The sequence below is a fragment of the Bos indicus x Bos taurus genome, chromosome 22 (assembly GCF_003369695.1).
Source record: "Bos indicus x Bos taurus breed Angus x Brahman F1 hybrid chromosome 22, Bos_hybrid_MaternalHap_v2.0, whole genome shotgun sequence".
Classification (NCBI taxonomy): Eukaryota; Metazoa; Chordata; class Mammalia; order Artiodactyla; family Bovidae; genus Bos; species Bos indicus x Bos taurus.
Window position 1 is genome coordinate 43,602,779 of NC_040097.1, and position 20,475 is coordinate 43,623,253.

Below are 20,475 nucleotides of genomic sequence, written 5' to 3' on the forward strand. Positions count from 1 at the left end.
TTTAGAAAATTTTAGATTCTTAACATACCAATGTCAGACATGGTTCAAGTCTGCACTACAAGGACTGTAAAGTGAAAAAAAAAGAAGTATTTTAAAATGTCTATCAAATACCTAAAGTACATTAATGCCCACAAGTGTGTATTATTAGTGAGTTAGGCAGAGAAAAGCCTTTTCCAAGTTCAGGTGAGGGGTTATGTAAGAATATAAAGTTTGAAAATTCTAGGACAAAAAAATCAAATTATTGTACCTTGGTTACATTTTTAAGTTCAAGAGAAACTCTCCTGTACCAAATTTTTAAATGTGCACAATGTGGAAAAAACTATAAGAAGCTTGCTATATCAACCCTCATACCTTTGTCCTAAGGCTAACACATACACCAATCAGTTATGAAGTAACAACTGTTTAATTATATATTCCATGATGAAAGAAATTTTTACTGGAAAGGAAAATGGTGTTTTTGTTTTCCCCAAGCCCAAATTTTGAATTTCCAACTATCTACTGTTGCTTGCCCTTTCTCTGTATGTCCTACTTAAAATTAAAACTCAACATGAACCTCTTTCCCCACTAAAACCTGCTCCCTGTCCTAGCATGCCCATCCTCCCAGTAATCCACATTTAACTCTGGGAGCCACTGTAAACTACACTGACAAATTCGACAGGTATGAAAGTTGATATATATATACACTATGCTATAGCATGTTTCTTCTCAGGAACCCTTTACATTCTTAAAAATTCAGGGCCCCAAGTAGCTTTGTTTACCAGTATCTTACCATATTAGATTAAAATGAGAAAAAAAGATTTCAGTAACAAATAACATTTTCACAGAAGAAACTATTTTCCACAAAGACTGGCAATGTTGTGTATTTTTGTAATTCAGTTCTCTGAAATTTCTGCCTTAAGAGAAGGGGCTATTAGAAGCTGGATTTTTACCTCCTGCATTCAGTTGGTTGAAATGTTACTTATTTGCAATTTTGTTATTTTATGTATTGCCCATGTAGAAATTACTGGCTCACCTCAGTTATAGAAATATTCCAAGTGTTGGCCCAGCTTATTACATAGTAGCTAAAATCATTACATTAAAAAAACACTAAGTACCAAAAAGATGTCAAGCTCCTTTAAGTTTTCCAAAAGTTCTACTTTTCACTTCCAAATTTGAAATTTCATCATTGATAACTGCTGTCAGTTGTTTTCCCTGAAAAAAAGCTCACCTCCATCATACTCAGAAAAATGTCTGCCAAACAGCCAACTCTGACAACAAAAATTTGACAGTCATTCTTTTGAGTAAAATTGGTGTTCTAAGAAAACAGGAGCTAATTCAGCATGCAGTTCAATTGCGTATTTTTTCTTGAGACAACCAGAGTACTTTAGCATGTAGCAGAAGCACCACATGTAAACTTTCCATTTCATAACTTATGTTTTTGGCCCAGATTTAAATAAATTTACTGTTTTCACAAGGACATCATTAAATGAAACATGAAACTCTGACCACTACACTGCAAATGGGTGGCAGTAAAGAATGACTGCTAGTTTGGTGCCACTGTATTTTGCCAAATGCTAGCAGTTTTAACCACCTTTGCTTTTCAACATTAGTGAAAATATCAGAATAAACAGATTTTAAAGTTATTCAACACTTTGTCTTAGGAAATGTTGTGTTTATTGTGCAGCACGTAGGACAGTCTGACGCTGCTGCTGACAACTAAAAGCAAAAAGCAAGCACAGCCATGTTTGTAGATTCATCCACTGTAAGGCGTTAAGTATATTTCTATGGATGAGATATTCACACACTTCATTCATGTCTGACCACAAATCTTACACTGCATTGTTAAACAGTAGCATTACCATGATTTCTTATTTTTCATCCCACACATATTCAGGAGCATCAGCTATCTGTAAAGTTTCTCTACTACCATGTATGTACGTTCCTTCAGCCAATGCCATATAGTAACTTGTCCTTTAATATACTTCAGTAGATTTTTATTATAGTTTTTTTGGAATCTATTCTCCCTCAGACCACTGAAATATTAATCTTTTTAGCATTTTCAGACATAGATGGTATAGTTGTGGGTTGAACATGTAGTCTTACAACCAGTCTTTTAAGCCAATGATTCATTCTTAAATAAGAAAAATATAAATTGGTTTATTTTGAGAAAATTTATATTCTAAAATTGTAATTCAATATAAAAGTTTATAAATTGTGAGAAAATATTTAAAACCTTATTTCACAATAAGACAACAGAATGTATTCATGTTCATGCTTAGGCACAAAGTCTACAGGATTTTATAACTACATAATACTGAGGTTTGCTGGGATTTTGAAGGCATAACCTAAAGAGTGAGTTCATACTTAAACCTACCACCTTAGGAAATTATGGAAAACTGAAGAATATACAGCACCATTCAGTTAACATCAGTGATGACATCACCACATATCATGTAGCCTCTACGCACTTGTGAGAATAAGTTATAAAGGTTAATGAGTTGAAAAGGTTGTTTAATTTTAGTATAGTATATCTGCTACATACAAATGAGTTTCATTCGGAGAGCACACTGGTGAGTCTAATTTGTTCCTAAGTATAACAAAGTTAGCCTAGGTACCTAACTAACACAATTGACTATATCGTACTATACTGTAACAGGTTTATAATACTTTTCACAGAAACATTAATACATAAACATTTTGAATTTTATAATACAGTACCCTGAAAAGTACAATAATATAGTACAAAGGCTGGCATAAAGGCATCGAGGGAACAGGCAAGAGTTACTGACTGGAGCGGGGAGAGGAGGTGGGAGATAGTAGAGTTGAAGGTTATCAGCAATAGGAGATGGAAAGCAAGCTGCAATTTCTCTCACACCTGACCTGGATGGCACAAGTTGTTTCCTTGCTGGATTCAATTCTATCTGAATAGCACAGATTCTGGGATTCTGGTTCTTCGCTGGATTCAATTCTATCTACCCTTTTGAATACCTAATCCAGTGATGTCTGGGTAGTAGCTCTTTTTTTCTCATCAGAGATGACACAATAGCTTTGGATTGCATTAACAGTTGCTGCAACCTCTATGTACTGGTCTACATTTGGATCCTGTGTCTCAAAGAGTAACAGTGCCTCCTCAAAGAAAACCCCTACATCGTGACACTGTACATGAGACATATGAACTAACTTACATGAATGGAGAGAAAGTTTGCAACTTGAAGGTTCATATGTAAGGGACTTAACTGTATTACGAAAAGTTTTGACCCTGAAGACCTCCATTTACTTAGGCAACAGGGATACAGCCAAAAACAAGCGAAGTCATGCCCTGAAGGAGCAAGCTAAAGAAGTATGCGGAAAACACCCCAATTAATAATTATGATTGTGAGAAATGCTATGACAGCATTCAGTTGGGGAACCCAATATACTGGAGTTAAGGCATCATGGAAGGCTTCCTTGAGAAAGGAATGTGTTGAGACTATTCTTTTCAGTGACTGACATTTAGCTAGTCCAAGTCTGTCTTTCCATCTTGACTGCTACCACTGTATATAAAACCTCATCATTTCCTGTTTGGACTACTATAAAAGAACCTAAGTGGTCTCTAAAAGTGGTCTCTTAGGTTCTAAAGTGGTCTCTCTGCCTTTAACCCTACAGCCTATCCTGTATGTGCACCTAGATTAAATTTTCTAAAAGACTGATTCCATCAGAAAAGACAGTACCCTAAACTGGTAGTAATAGCTAAGCAAATCAGACCAGAGTTTGGATCTCTGTTGCTGCTGCTGCTAAGTCGCTTCAGTCGTGTCTGACTCTGTGCGACCCCAGAGACGGCAGCCCACCAGGCTCCCCCGTCCCTGGGATTCTCCAGGCAAGAACACTGGAGTGGGTTGCCATTTCCTCCTCCAATGCATGAAAGTGAAAAGTGAAAGTGAAGTTGCTCAGTCGTGTCTGACTCTTAGCGACCCCATGGACTGCGGCCCACCAGACTCCTCCATCCATGGGATTTTCCAGGCAAGAGTACTGGAGTGGGGTGCCATTGCCTTCCCTGGTCCTTAATAAATTGCTATGTCTATAGGAAAGTTGTTCGGTCTCTTTGCAATCTAAAGTACCAGACTTCTGGGTCATGACCTAATGATGTATTCTATAATTAAGGTTGGCCTATGAACTTCCCTGGTTGGTCCGGTGTTAAGACTCTGTGCTCCCAATATTTGGTGAATTAAAATCTCACATGCTGCCTAAAACAAACTAGTCTTACCCTCCTGATGCGGATCCCTATCACATTTTGGATTAATAGTTGCAAACCATAATTTACCATACCTCTTCTGTGCACAAAAAAATATGATAGAAACATTTATGTTCAAATTTTATAAATCTTTTAAAAAATTAAGAGCACTTACAAAACCTTCAATTCTCTCATGCAAGTATGTTTTCATTCTACTCATTTTTTGTCCTAGGAGTTTAAGAAATAATATGGCTCTACTTCAAAAGGAGCTAAGTAGTGGGTTTGTTTAAAAAATTGTAATGAAAGTCTAAGGAAATCAAGGACAGGAAGAGGCTAAGTGCAAGGGTTTGTACAGGAAACCCAAGGAAGAGCTAAATGGCCGACAAATGTATTCAGAGACCGTGAGGCATCAGTTTCCTTTATGAATAGAATATTAGGTAATTTGGGTTAAGTTTCTCCGTAAAAAAAGCATTGTTTCTGTGGACTTAAAACTCTATCTGAAAATCAATTTCACATATAAGTCAATAAAATCAACATTTATTGAGTACTCAGCTCTAGGTTCAGGCACCGCGGAATCAAAAACAAATCCATATCCTTGAGGAATGCATGTAGTGGGAAAAGAGACAAAAAAGGAAACTTCTTTCTCAAAAAAAAAAAAAAAAAAAATTGGAATAGTTTAACATTCCTTCTAAAATAAAAACAAAACAATCTGACCTATAAGCTTCTGAAACTACTAAAGACAGGCATACTGTAGTCCCACAGGACTGTATTTATAGTGTGATTTCCAGCCTACCAACATCAGAAGGATATAAAAGACACAGAATTCTAATGCCCCCCACCAATCTTAACTGAATTCAGAATCTCTGGGTGTGAGACTGGGAGTCTGCATTAAATAGCAAGCCAATTATGTGCACTTCTCACATTTTAAGGAAAAGTTTTAAGTTAAAAAATTTCCCTTTTAAAGTCCTATTCCTCACTAAACTTCTGTCATCATTATTTTAATGAAATCCCACTTTCCTAAAATTCATGATGTATTATTTTTTGAAACTCAAAACACATCAACACTTGCTTTCTCAACATTGTCCAAGGCAGGTTTATCTTTAGAAATGGTTTTCTGGATTTAGCTGTCAGGAAATGGCAGCCTGAAAAATCCCATGGATATCGAAGCCTGGTGGGCTACAGTCTACAGGGTTGCAAAGAGTCAGACATCACTGAGCAACTGAGCACGAGAAGAATACAAATAGGTATTGGGTTGGCCAAAAAGTTTATTTGGGTTTTTCAATATCATACGGAAAGCCCAGATGAACTTTTTGGTCAATCCAGTATTAAAACCTGCCAACCAACCAACCTGGCAGGAGTCAGGGGTGGAGTGGGAGGAACTTAAATGTGCCAGAGGTTCCTTACTGCTCTGTATGAAGAGAAAATTATCAATGTCCATATAAAGATTGAAGGCAGGAGAAGGGGATGACAGAGGACGAGATGGTTGAATGGCATCACCGACTCAATGGACAAGAGTCTGAGCAAGCTCCCAGAGATGGTGAAGGGCAGGGAAGCCTCGTGTGGGGCAGTGCATGGGATGGCAAAGAGTTGGACAGTACTGAGTGAGTGAACAACATTAAGTATTCTGCAATCCACAGTCTGTAGCTAGAGCCTCACTGTCCACAGCAGTAATTTAAATTATATAAAATTTAAAATTCAGTTCCTTAGTCACAACTGCCACATATCCAGGGCTCAAGAATAATGTATGGTTAGTGGCCATCATGTCAGATAGCACACTACAGAACATTTCCATCACTGCAGAATCTTCTACTGGACAGTGCTAATCTAGAACACTAGCAAGCACACAAAAAAGTATTAACAGAGGACAATCTATCAAACCTTATAAAGACGTCTACAAGTCACTCATTCCGTTTTATTTAAGGTTGGCTAGCCATCAAGAAATACACTAGGAACTTAGGTACAACACTCAACAAGCAGCTCAGAATAGCTAAGATAATTTAAATAAGCACTGACAACCACCTGAGAAGTGCTATGATTCAACCTGCTATGTATGGGACCAAGAGAAAGGGGATTCTAGCTTAAAGCATAGACCACAGAAGGCAAGATCATAGGGGAGATGATATTTGAGTTTTAACAGTCTTTATTGGAAGGGTAAGGACTATCAAGGGTAGCATTCCAGGAGGAACCACCCCTACAAAGAGGTCCAATAATATTGTTTGGGTGTGTATGTGGAAAACTGTCACAAACAAAAAGGCTGTTAAGGTGAGGTTAGTCCATTGAGGGACCTTGTACATCACATTTGTGATGATGGAACGCATCCTGTCAGTAGTTACCAGGCAGTAAAGGAGCTGGATCGGTTACTTCCATGCTGCTATCTTTGTATGAGAACTACTGTCCTGGACACACATGAAAGTTGTATCAGCAGATACCAGAGACAAGAGATCCTAGTTCGAAGGATACTAGCCTTATGGCAACTGAGCTTGATTACTAACTCATAAGCATATCAATGAAAATGGGTTGAAAGGTATTCTAAGGATATAAAAGAGATGTTGCTGAACCTCACGTCCGGTTCTCAGCAAAGCAGTCGTCAAGATCATCTGGACTATTAAGAGGGTCAGTAGAATCCCAGCTGAGGTTAAAAAATTAAATGAAAATCAAGGTAAAGACTCCAGAATATCCATAAAAGAGGAATAAATGCATCTCTGGGCAAGAGTGAAGCCTATGCTCGAGCTGGGTAGCCTTAATTGGTGGTGAAACCTGTCTGGTTTCATGACTCACCGGGATACCAAAAACAGGAGAGGAGAAAGCCAATGGTATGACTGGGACAAGATGAGCAAGTGTAACAAACAGAAAATGGGCTGAAAGTATGAGTGAGAGTTGCTAAAAGGCCTGACTCTGAGAATGCAAGGGTGGGGAATTAAATTTTTAAGATCTAATCTAAAATGCTCTGTTTTGGCGGTGTAGCAACGGTCTCAAATGGGGAACTCAAGAGAGCATGCCTTTAACCTATTTCTCAACTGTCTCAAATGGGGAGAGTATAAAATTCAGGAGATCAAGCTTTTAACCTCTCTCTCAATCTCCTGGAAAATATGCAACAAAAGGATGTTAAGAAGTAGTAACTCGCAGTCTCGCTGCATAAAATAAGTCCTAGGTGTTGCCTGGACTTCATTTCACTCCACCACCCCATTATAATTATTTTGTGACACAAACTCAAGCCTGTGGGAAGATAAAAGAAATTGGGTTCGTCCTCTAAGTCTTATACCTGCTCGATCCCCTGCAGGACAACGCCCAGGAATAAGGTTAAGCCTGGGCAAAAGAATCCCGCCCATAATCGAGACTCGACATGGAGGCGATGACGAGATCGCGGGGGAGGGAGGGATTCTTCTAGGCCCAGGGCGGTCCTTAGGAGACAGGAGGCAGCAGAGAACTCCCATAAAGGTATTGCGGCACTCCCCTCCCCCTGCTGAGAAGGGTGCGGCCTTCTCTCCGCCTCCTCCACTGCAGCCACCTCAGGATTGCAGCTCGCGCCGATTTTTGGAGAACATGCACCTCCCACCCACAAGCCAGCGGCACCGACCCCCACTCCTCCCTTCAGCCCCACGGGTCCAGGAGCAGGTCGGGCTAGTCTTGTCCTTCAGGCAGCGGGCGCCCAGGGCGGAGCCGCAATCGCCACCACCCAGAATCCTCGGCCCGGCAGTCCGCCCCCACCTCCAGCGCGCGCTTCCTGCCACGTTGCGCAGGGGCGCGGGGCCAGACACTGCGGCGCTGGGTCTCGGGGAGGATCGTACCAACGACCGCCTCCCCGCCGACCCGCGCAGTGGTTTCGCTCATTTGGGACCCGAGCCAATAACAAGGGGCCGTTCCCTGAGCTTCAGCAGCCAATCAGATGCCGAAGCCAAGCAGGCGGCGGGTAAACCGACTCCCCCGAAGGAAGGGGTGGGTGGTAGGACGCCCGCGCGAAGCCACTTTCACTGACCCTCCCTTCCCACCCCCACCCCTACCTCCCCGTGGGAGGCCGACCGCGCCTGCTCATCCAAGTCTCTCTCCACCCTACCTACCTAAGCACCCACCCAGTGGGCAATGCGAGAGTCCCTAGGCGGCTGCGCACTCCCGAGGCTGTAACTGACAGGCGCTTTACTCCAACCAAAACACGCCATTTGTGTTTTCACACACGGCGGGAGCAGCAGCAACCAATCAGTGACAAGATAAGAGCCGGAAGCGCTCCTCCCTCTGCAGGAGCAATGGCTCCGTCCGGATTCGAGCCTTTTCCGCTCCCTTCTCCCTCCCCCTTCGGTTGCCGCAAGGCGGGCCGCACTCCCGCCTGCCTCTGACCACCTCTCTCCCTTTCAGCGTAACAAACGCTATTCTCCCCTCTTCCCACCGGGGAAAGCGACCCCCAGGTACCGGCCAGACGACCTCAGCCACCCATCCCCCCACCAATCCGCCGGACCCCCTCCCACCAGAGTTCCGCTCCCCTACCTAGCCGAGGCTCTCTGAGGAGCCGGAGCCCCAGAGCACAGCCTCTTCTCTAGGTGGCCCCGGCGGCTTCCGCTGATTGGCAGCGAGTTGGCCAATGGGTGCGGGGCGGTGGGCGGAGGGGCCAATGGCGCGGCGGGAGGGGGCGTGTCCCGGGTGCCCCTGGCGCCGGCGCTGGGAATCCCCGTGCGGTCAGTGGCGTTTCCGCTCGGGCAGCGGGCTGAGTGAGCTGCTACCGCCGCCGCCGCCGCCGGGGGAGGGGCGGCCGCCGCCCGCCTGCGCTCAGAGACTCACGCAGCCCCAGTCCCGCCAGTCCGCCAACACTGTAGTGCCGGCCCCCCTCCTTCCCTGGCCCTTCCCCCTCCCCGCCTTTGGCTCGCTCCGCCTTTCTGCCCCCCACCCCCACCTCACGGGCACGGGCCATTCCCGGCCAGGAAACGCCGTGGCGCCGCGTTGGGCCTAACTCGAGTCCTGCTGCCTCCCGGGAGTGCCGTGCGCCGCAGCCCGGGCCCAGGCCTGGGACAAGGTAAGGGTCCAACAGAAAAGAGAGACCTACCCTCACGACCGGGCCCCGGGGGAGGGAAGGGTCACCTCCTCCGTCTCCCCGCGCTTGCTCTCGGGACGTGGGCCTGGCCCTCCCCAGGCTCTCAGTAGGAGGATGTTGCCCCTTCTCATCCCCCTCGCCGCCCCCTACACACCGTTGCACCCCTTTCCCAGGCGGAGAGGCCCCATCCGTAATCTCGTCGACCCCACTACCCTTTTCACGTCTTTCCTGGGTCAGGACGCTTCCCCTCCCCCCACGCCTCTTCACCCCTTTTCCCGGGAACTGCCTACTCCACGTTTACCTTTTACTTGAGGATAGGCCTCTCACTGCTCTCCTCTCAAAATACACAGGCACACTTTTTTTCCCCTCCCCAAACGCCACCCCCACCCCCGTTCGCGCGGCCTTGTGACAACTCTGATCCCTCTCGGGGGGGCTTCGATCTCCCCACCCCACCCCCGAATGTTCCTGGACGCCTTCCCCCTCGTCCTGGGGTCCCCATCGCAGATGATTGCTTCGTTTCCCACACTAAGGACATTACCTTCGCCACCCCCACCTCACATTCTTGGGCTCTCAGTGGCATAAGCCCCAGAATATCTGAGATGGCCTCACTGAATTTGTAGGGTTCTAGCTTGGAGTTGAGCCAGATTGTGTCGTTTTCCCTGCCTTGGGCGTGGAGAGCGATCGTTTGCGAACGTCTTTAAAGGCAGAAAAATGTAGCCTTTATCAATTCTCTTTCCCTCTGCGTGGAAGCCAGGGATGCGAAGTGAATGGTGGTGAGAAAAAGCCCTGGTTTTTAAGTAGGTGAATCGCGTGAGAGGGAAAGTTTCTGTTGGGAAAGCCCCTTCTATGCTAATTTGTTCTACAGAGCTCCTTTGCTCATCTCACTTCTTGGGAATAACTGGTCTTTCCCTTGGATACTGATGCTGCAGCCAGCTCTGCTGGTCTGGGTCAGGGGTGCGTGTATGACCTGCATTTTCTGCTTTCTCATGTTACTTGTGCAATGTGTTCACCACTAACTCATTTCTTGCCCAGACCTCTGGGTTGCATTGGGCTTTGTCTATACTTGGTTTATTTTTCCAGTTTTCCCCGTTCTCATAGTACTAAAAGAATCCCCAGGTTCTCTGCAAATTTCCTTTATCCCTTGATGAAACGAGTTGCATTTAAATGACATATTTATGACCAAGGTCATATTAACATTTTTGTTGGGCAGATGTTACATATTACATAGCAATACTGTGATTAGGGTGGATCCAGCTGAGTTGAGTGTTAAGAGCTTTTCAATAGAATGTGTACCCCCTATTTGGGAAATTTTCTTGATTAGTTTTATATCAGTGTTTGTAGGTCACTCTGAGAGGAAAATTATAAGTGGTAATTTGAGGTGTGTGGAATCTGAGCTAGTAAACCTCACCTTTTCAGAGGTTTCTGGGCCTGTTGGAGGACAGGAAATTTTTTTATTAGATTTCTGCCGGTTTTTTCAGGAGGATCATTAGTTTTCTTCTATAGCCAAAAATTCTGGCTCGTTATGGGATTAGAATCTTTTAAGGTTTACTCAGGATGTCACTATGTAGAAAATGATTATGTCCTTTGGTAGGACACAACACAAGCTTCTTTCTTTAACTGCAAATTTAAATTTGAGTGTAAAGAGAATGTTTAGCAAATTGGCCTTTTAAAGACTAAAGGTTAATCTTCACTCCTAAATTGGTGCCTTATTGAGTGTATATTTGGAATTTGGTAAATGTTGATTTTTCTAATAAAAAGCCACAGTTAAAACTAAAAGGGTGACCTTAGGATTGTTTCTTTCTAAAGGCATAATTCCAGCCCTTCTGGCATGGAGCACTGGTCCAAAAAAAAAAGAATGTGTAAGGAGTGGGGGTGGGGTAAGAAGAAGGTTGTTCCTTTGGGTTGGATCACAGGGGTGAGTATACAAGGCAGCAGCAGCTGCTGGCTCTGGAGCTCTGGTTGCTACGTGAGAAGCTTGAGTAGTGCTGGCTGCTGTCTCCAGGGAAGGACAGCAGTGCAGCGTCCATTAATGCTGTTGGCTGCAGGGAGCTGCACTTAGGCAATGGCTGCTTCAGGGCTAAGACGGAAACCTTGCTTTCCTGGGAATTTTCACTGCTGTGCTGGTTTGCATTTTATTGGTGGGGAGATGAGAATTAGCAATTCATAACCTTCTACCCATTTATGGATATCAGCATTTGGAAACTGGATCGTAGTTAAAGACTTTTATGTTTGGTTTTTGTGGCAGATTTTTGATTTTAATCTTGGGATTTTGCTTGGATAGGACCAGAAGTTCCATTTGAGTCCTAATTTTTCAATCCTTTTAAAACCAAGGTAATAAGAATTTAAGGATCTTCCTGAGAACCAGAATGGGGAAAATATCATTTGATTTTTCTGCAGCTGGCATGTTTTCCTCCATCTTTTTAATCATTAAATCAATTTTAATACTTTATTTGTACGGCTTCTTCCTTCCAGTTGTTAGACCATACTTACCTTATTGAACAGATGCTTTTGCTAAACATTTTACTATATTTAGGGTCTTAAACTCTAGAAACAACTGTCCTTTGCAGAATAATTTCTATATATAAATATCAAGTATTTTCTTATTTTCTGTTAGTAATAGATTTCTCCAAATTAGATTATTTCTTTAGAATTTGACCTGTGATATTGATTAATTATGTGTTGTGTATAGTTGTCTAACATCACAAGGATGTATATGTTTGACAGTGATCCATCTGAAATATGACAGACCACAAGGAATACTCAGAAATTGAATAAACCTAGTGTACAGGATACTTGAGATGATAGCCTCTAGGCCCTTTATGTAGTCTGTCTTCTTCCACGGTTCCCACAGTTTAGGAAGATCTCTGATCAAGCAGAACAGTTTGTTGAGTATGGAAGTACTTGAAGGAGAATCACCAGCCCCATATACCATCAGTTACATCCAATATTTAACAGATGCCTGTTATTGTCTCCCCCTAAGACTCATGCATCCTACATATATATATTTTTTTACTTCAGAATTTTAGTATGTTCAGTTTTGTGTAAATGAACCCAGTCATCTGTAATGTGTAGTATGACTGGCGTTTGTGGCGGGAACCAGAAAGAATGGAAATGAGTTTTGTCATTCACAAATGTTGCTTGCATTGTCTTTCAGTGTTGCAGGGGGACTAATGAAACAGAACCTTTAATGGATAACGTTTTAGGTGGTTCTAATTCTTATTACTATCACATATAAAAGATGCCATATCAGATAAGTATGGTGTCACTCATCCTGGCTGTTTAACATAGATACAAATGTCTTTAAGTTGTCTTTCATATAATATGAAAGCTACCTTATAAAATAATTGCTTTTAACTTGTATTTCCTGTTCGGAATCCCTTTGAGATCTAATATAAGATCATTTCCTTAAGAGCATAGAGGGCCTTTTCATAGAATTTCTTTAACCAGCATGTTTGAAGTTTTTACTGTCTTCTGATAGTGTTTTGTGTCCAGAAATGTACATACTTTTTGGACTTATTTTGGCCTTTCTGGAGGAGGATGGCCACTTCATTTTTTCCCTTTGGACAGGAAAATAATATTGTTCAAAATGCAGATGTGCAGACAACCACTTTTACTTTATCCTCTTCATATTCAAGTAATTTATGAAATATTGGGCAAAAGCTAAGGACGGTCAGTGATTGTTGGATACATCTTACCAGTGAAAAAGTGGATCGTGAATAAAATAAAGTTTTCTTATTTTTTGTTATTTAGGACAAACGAAACTTCAACTCTGCAAAATTGTGAAATAATATATATTTAGTAATACAACTCATGGTTATTTGTAAAAAGAAAAAAATTCTTTCAGTCACTCCTCAAAGTATAATGTACCTATGATAAGTAACGATTGACACCATTCCTTGCTGCCAAAAATTCCAAAGTATGTGGTGAAATGGCATTTTTAACCTTTCTGTTGATGCAGTGACTTCTCTTGTGGTGAAGATTCAGGGTAGTTCATGAGAGGTTAACAGAATATCATTTCTTTAATTTCTCAGTACATACATTGTTTAATCAGTTAGTCTTATGAAAAATGTTGTGTTGTATATTCATTCTGAATTGAGTAGATACCCCATAGCTTGGTTGGGGGGGCAGTGTGTTGGAAAGCATTGCTTTAGAGAATTCTTATTCTGACAGTATATGAAACTCCTAACACTTAGGAAGAGAAGTATAAGAGATAAAAGGAACAATGAAGCAGAATCTCTGTCTACTTTATATCCGCTCTCACCAAGCAAGGAATTTGTAATCCCATCCTGCCTCACTCAGTTTTTCCATCATATTGATTTTGTTTGCTGAATACCTCAGGGAGAGATGTAAGGGTCACTTTAAGTATCTTTGACATAAAGACAGGGATAAGGAATTTCCTGCTTATTGGAATAATGTCTTAGTTTTTTAAAACACTACAATTATTGGATGTCTTTATCTGATATATGTGTCTTGATAGGATCTTACCGATATCTGTGCTCTTCTGTCTTCTCTTGAAGTATGAACATTCTCAAGAGTTTTGATGGCAGATTGAAGTAGTAATCATTTCCTTAGCCGTGTTAGTCATGTATATACACCTAGAGCTGAGGCTACTCCTTGGCCCGTGTTACGAATCACAGAAAAAGCAGTAGATGTAGGACTTTACTCAGAATGTCTCTGTCTGGGGAGTCAAGTTTCTGATGTGCTACCTAGTTGAGGGAAAATGCAGAATTCCTCGCTGTGCTGTTTGAAAAATAGATGGAAGGATGGGAGGAGCCAGAGACGTCTGCAGCAGGACTTGGTCTGAGTAGAAAAGGAAGATTTTTGTTTCAAATTGCCAGCTGCTTATGGCAAACTGACTCGCTTATTATGCCTCTAGTTGGCCTGTCAATATGGCCAAACAGCTAGATAAGTGCAGGGCAGGACAAAGGGCTCTTTGCACAGCAGGGAGGCAGTGCTGGTGGGGGAGGGGTAGGAGGTGGGAAAGGCAGGAGGAGGAGGTTCTTTTCCCTGGGAGATGATTCAGTTTGGCTTACAGTTAAAGAAAACATTTATAGTTCCTACTCAAGCGTTGAATTTGTGCCAACCATATAATGGTAACCCCAAATTTAGTATATCCCTGAATGTCTGGTAGGAACCCATCCCTTCCTCCAAGGAAAAATGAAATCTTAAAGCTTTGTATCCCCCTAAATTCAAATCACCTCCCCAGTAGACCAGTTCTAGAGCATCTGACTGTTGAATTCTCATTTAAAAATAGGAAAGAATATTGTATCTGAATAAAACCTTTATATTTCAGTATGTATATTGTCCATATTTGATTATTGGGTTAGACCAGAATAGTAGAATGATTTGTTTCCCTTTGTAAAATAGTTACATATTGTTAGCTGCAATTTTATATCAGTGTTATGAAGAGCACGCTTCAGCATTCAAGTGTTGGGTTGCCATCATGTAAAATGTTAACTAAAGAAAGGCTGCTTATTATTTCAGTCTCATCGCTACTTCCTGGACAACCTGATATTCCCTGGAGATTACCCAACCTCCCTTTTAGGTTAGGCACAACCTTATTTGATACGTAAGTGCTCAGCTCCCAGCTGCAAGTGGGGTGGTTGCATCTAGCTTATTAGAATTAATAATCACAGAATTGGAAGAGATCTGACATTATTCCTTTATACGAAATCATAATGAAATAATTCAAAGTTTGTGTAAGTTTGCATTAAAATGTTAAAAGGATCAATGTCCTGAATAGTATTTATAGTTACTTTTAAAATGTTGAACAGTGCATGTGTGCCTATTCTTTTTGTTTGGTTGGGTTTTTTGTGCCAGTTGTTGTTAAAAAACCAAAATATTGAAGAATTGCATTTACAGACAAGTTAGCAATTATTTTGATTGCAAAAGGATTCCTACATTAAAAAAAATATATGCTGAAATTCTTTTAAATAAATGCTTAATATATTTTCCGAGAATTTGATTTTTAGACATAATTGATTTGAACTCAGTTTTCTAAGAGTACTTCTGTTGCTTGAATTGAGATACAACCTGCATTGCAATGTTACTAAACCAGACTTAGAGTTTTCCCTTATATCCAGACTGCAGGCGATAACAGAGGAAACTGGAGTGTTAACTTTTTTTTTCTTATGGATTTAGAGCTTGTGGCTGTTAGCAAAGAAGAGGTGTTTTAACTCAACAGAATAATTAAAAATATCTTTAATGCACATTTTAATAGTAAGCAAGCCTGACCATGTTTTGTGTCTTCTCCCTTAGTAAAAGAAATATAAATGTGTTACCCACTTACCATATTTTTATGCACAGTGGTCTTGGCAGTAATGATATATTTTGACCTGAAAAAGGAAATTTGAGTGACTAATTATTCCCATTAGACTATTTTTCATGAAATAGTATCAACATTAACATGAGATTTAGTGGGCTGCATTTTATATTATTATAGAAATTTAGGGTAGTCGTTTCTTCTCTTTAAAGTTCATTCACATGGATTATTTCCATAGGTTTGTGTGACTAAAATAGAAGCCACCTAGTTCAAACCCTGGCCTCCATTTCAGACAGTTTCCTCTACATGTCCTGAGACTAACATTGCCAGCACTAGGATAAGCGTCTTTTGTGCATATACATGTGCATGTACACGCACACAGGAATGTGCACTCCACTTTCCAGGTAACTAGAAATCTCGTCATCCTGGCTTCTAGTACTCCTATTACCTGAATCTTGCCAGAGTCCCTAAAAAGTTCCTGGCAAAAGTGGGGAAGGGGCATGATTTGATCCCACAGGTTTTGATAACTATTTGGCTCCCCAAACAGTTCATCTCATTTGCAATAAGACATAGCCAGCAGTAGGCCAGAATGGAGGTAAAACACAGCACCGTACCTCTTGTCTGTGCAGCTGCTCCACCTTACTTCCTGCTATTATCCCACAACGCCTCTCCCTAGCAAAAAAATAAAATAGGACAAAGGGGAAAAATTGGGTTGGCAGATATGATTTTTATTATGATTAGATTGTGGGCTTGTTTTTTATGTACTTAAATACAAAGCTTATTTGTCCTATTCTCAAACAATTCTCAAAAGTCCATAGCAAAAGAGATTTTATAACTGAAGTATCTTCTATTCTCTTTCTTGATAAACCATTTCAATTGTTAGCCTTCCGGGGAAAAAAAGATGTTTTTAAGCATACTTGTGTTTTATTGGTTGGTAACACAGTCACTATTAGCACCAAATGCCACCATATTAGCTTGAAGAAAGAAAAGAATTTCTTCTGTAGATAATGTTTGCAGTTTGAATTGGGAATTACTAACTTGTATAACTCAGATTTATGATAACAGTAAGGTTAAAAAAATTAAACCTTGATGAATCTACCCCTTTGCCTTAGTGGAAGTGGAATTGTTTGAATATAGATTTTTTTTCATCCTTCAGAGCTCTTTCTTCAAGCTGCTAATTTATGTTCTTCAAGCCTTGTTTTTTCCGTACCATCCCCCCATAAGAAATTTTATTGTTTTCTGATGGTGAAATTTTCTCATCCCCAGTCCTGAAATGTGAAGACTCAAGTAAAACCTAGTAATCTAATAAGGCATGTGCACTGCTGAATATAGTAAGAGGATTATTTCATAATTCTTAGAAATTATGATCTAGTTATAATGTTCCAGTATAGTGTTAGCATATTTAATAATGTTGGCTTGTTAATTTTGGTGTATGTCCATATGGATCTCCTTGTTTTATATTCGCACCCATTGTTTGTCATTTTGTTTAAGGTTGTTTTCTTTTTTTTTGTCTCCCCGTCTTTGTGGGTTTTTTTATTTCTGTCCTGTTAGGATCTTTGGCCTGTGTTGAAAAATTCTGTTTTCCTTCCACCAGCCTCTCTGTGTTCCTCAACACATACAATTTGTTTTCTGTCACAGCTCTGTGAAGGAGGATGATCTGCAGTTAATAATCAACTGTTCAGGCATTCTTGATATCAAAGGAAGGTTTTTTTTATGAGGAATAACCTGGAAGGACCTGTTGGCAATTACTCTGCCTTTATGTTACATTTTCCTTCATTGATGTAGGCTGTTGAGAATTGACTTATTTTATAAGAGAAACCAGATAGGAATGGAAGAGCCACAGTTACATATGGTTATTTTGAAAATAAATATTTAATATGATAACATTGGGATAGAATCTGAAAGGCACTTTTAAAAAAAAAAAACCTACATTTTCTAAAAACAAAGGTGTTTAATCACCTAAAGTAAAATAAAGAGAAAGACTTTTGAGGCACTGTGATTGATTGCATACTGAACATTTAGATTGCATGCTGTAGCATTAGATTGTTGGATGACATAAACTTTTATTTTCAGCAGACAGATTTATTTATGGCAATTGAAATTTTAATGTTATAACTTAATAAAGAATAAAAGGTTGAAATCATGTCAGTGCACATTTTAGGATGGGGCTAAATTATAGGGCTCGGTGGTAAAGAATTTGCCTTTCAAGCAGAAGATACAGGTTCAATCCCTGGAGAAAGAAATGGCATCCCACTCCAGTATTGCCTGGGAAACCCCATGGACAGAGGAGCTTGGCAGGCTAAGCATGGCATGGGGTTGCAAAGAGTCAGACTACTTAGCAACTAAACAACAACAACAAATTGTACCAAATTGTTTCATATTTTCATATTTAAACTACTTTTATTGGAAAAACTTAACCAAATATTTAAAAAACTGATTAAATGGGATAAAGTATTTAGAGCTTAACAGGTACTCATTTCTTGGTGGCACATATTATATAAGCAATATTAAAACCAGATACTTGCTAAAGATTCTTTTTTAAAAAATTATGCCAACATCCTGTATGAAACTCTGCAGTTACTATAGCCATACCGCTTTAGATTAAGTAGGTGATAATGCCAGTGCTCTTTGGAGCCTGTGCTGGATGAAGTGTTTTTGCTTTTTCTTCCTTACTTTACCCTTAGGCCATTAAGATTTGAAGTGTTGCTACGCATAAGGTATCCATTCATAAATTGAGTAGGAGCCTGATAAGGTCTTGTGTGGAGGTTCATGGGAAGACATGTATTTTTAGAAAAGCAAGGCTCTGGGTAAGTGTAGTTTTCCTCTCATAGTTTATCATGCACAGTTGGTATGAAAAGGAATAGCTGGACGTTTGTAGAATATACTAAGCCCCAAGAGGAGAAGTAAACATATCTAAATACAACTGTGCTAGGCAAGAAGGATGAAACAATTTTTTTGTATAGAATACCTTAGCTTTTCTGAACTCTGTAATACTAGAAATATGGTTCTTTGGAAAATAGTTAACCCAGAGGATTGAGTTGAATATACTGTGAAAAATGATTTTTTTAATTTAATCTTTTATGGATAGAGTGACCTTATGTCTTGGTTTCCCTGGGACACTCCTGATTTATGTCTCCCAAGTAATTAGTAATGGCACCCTTTTCACTCTCAAAAATGCCCTGGTTTGGGCCATAAATTATATCCTCACCCTAATTATAGAGGATCGTGGGAACTTTCTGTCACTCTGTAGCAATGCAGTTTTTTTGGAGCTCTTCTGATTGTCTTCTTTGCTAGGATTTTTCTGTTTGCTTCTCTGAACCCTCGTATTAGGGTCTTCCCTGATAGCTCAGTTGGTAAAGAATCCACCTGCAATGCAGGAGATCCCAGTTTGATTGCTAGGTTGGGAAGATCCGCTGGAGAAGGGATAGGCTACCCACTCCAGTATTCTTGGGCTTCCCTTATGTGTCAGCTGGTAAAGAATCTGCCTGCGATGCCGGAGACCTGGGTTTGATGCCTGGGTTGGGAAGATCCCTTGGAGAAGGGAAAGGCTACCCACTCCAGTATTCTGGCCTGGAGAATTCCATGGACTATGTAGTCCATGGGATCGCAAAGAGTCGGACAGGACTGAGCAACTTTCATTTTCTCTGAACCCCCATTTTCATATGGACGGTTTTAGAATGGAGAAGGAAATGGCAGCCCACTCCAGTATTCTTGCCTGGAGAATCCCATGGACAGAGGAGCCTGGCAGGCTCCATGGGGTCACAAGAGTCAGACATGACTTTGCAATTAAAGAGTTTTACAATGCCCTTTTTCTTTTTAGTGGTAGTGAGGAAGGGAATAGATACAGATTTAATTTTTTGTTATGAAAAATTCCAAATACAACAAAACAGAGGGGAAATAGAAAAAATGGACTCCCTTTGAATTTTAATGAAACCATTCCGTTTGATCAAGATAAGGTCAGTACACTGCACTTGGTTGATAAGTTTGTCTTTCTAATTTATAGGTTCTCTTTTCCTCATATTATACACTTAATGAAATTTATCATTGTGTTGAGTTCTTACTGTTGGATTTTGGAAATTGTGTCTCCATGTTCTACTATTAGATGACCCCCTGTGTAAATTAGAGATTAGATCCATTGCAAGTATACTTCATAATAAAGTACTAGGTACTTTCCTTAAGAGTTACATAATGTCTTCTTGTCTGTGTGATGTTAGGCAGCTGTTCAAGGCCCCAGAGAGTTTCTGTTTGCATAGTTTCTATTAAGATTTACCATACTAGAAATTAAAACAGTATTTTTTAATGTTATTAACTAATTTTAGAATAGCAATAACAAATCCTGCTGATGTATGTAACATGATTATGAAAAATAACTTTCCAGTTTTTTTAATGGTATTAACATTTAACAAATCTCTTTGGTGATAGAAGACAACTGTTTCTTATAGTTACTTCTGCATTTAATTTGTTGTGATAAATTGTTTTGGTTGACGACTGAAGAAAATCTGGCCTCCCACAGATACATAGTTGAAAAGAAAAAGCCTTTACTTGCTCCTTGAAAGAATCTAAGAACTTCAGAAGTTCTCAAACCACACTTCGAGAAGAACCGGCTTAGATTCTATCACTGCTTATTTTCTGTAATACTCACCCTCGTTAATTATGTGGGTCCCCTAAGATAACAATTTGAATAGGAAAGGCAAAATCAGTGCTTACTTTTTTTCCCCCTTACTTACTAGTTTTCAAGATAATGGGTTGGTAACTTAGCAACCTCTAGAGTTAAGCCATGAAGAGTCATTATTATTGTGTACTTAGGGTTTTATACCTGTTTGATATGTTTCAGTCTCTTTCAGTCATTAATGTTGACATTTAAAAATTGTCCCACATTTGGCTGTTAGCTCCAAAGCCTTTTTACTCCTTATCAGTCGTTTCCTGACTTGCATTGATTGATCTGTTGCTTTCTAGTGTGACAAGATGTTCCCGGATCATTTTGTGTATTTCCTGCTCCAAACC

At 40.5% G+C, this 20,475-nt stretch overlaps 1 protein-coding gene across 5 annotated transcripts in view; it reads left to right on the forward strand.

Moving 5' to 3' along the window:
- Positions 1–8,853: 8,853 nt before the first annotated feature.
- Positions 8,854–20,475, forward strand: part of SETD5 (SET domain containing 5) — a 79,217-nt gene continuing 67,595 nt past the window's right edge. For 4 of the 5 annotated variants that reach the window (XM_027523342.1, XM_027523352.1, XM_027523343.1 and 1 more), the window contains exon 1: positions 8,871–9,191. The gene's annotated coding sequence lies outside the window, so the exon portion shown is untranslated. Of the gene's footprint in view, positions 9,192–20,475 lie in introns of all 5 variants that reach the window. The other variant, XM_027523348.1, reaches the window with a different exon arrangement.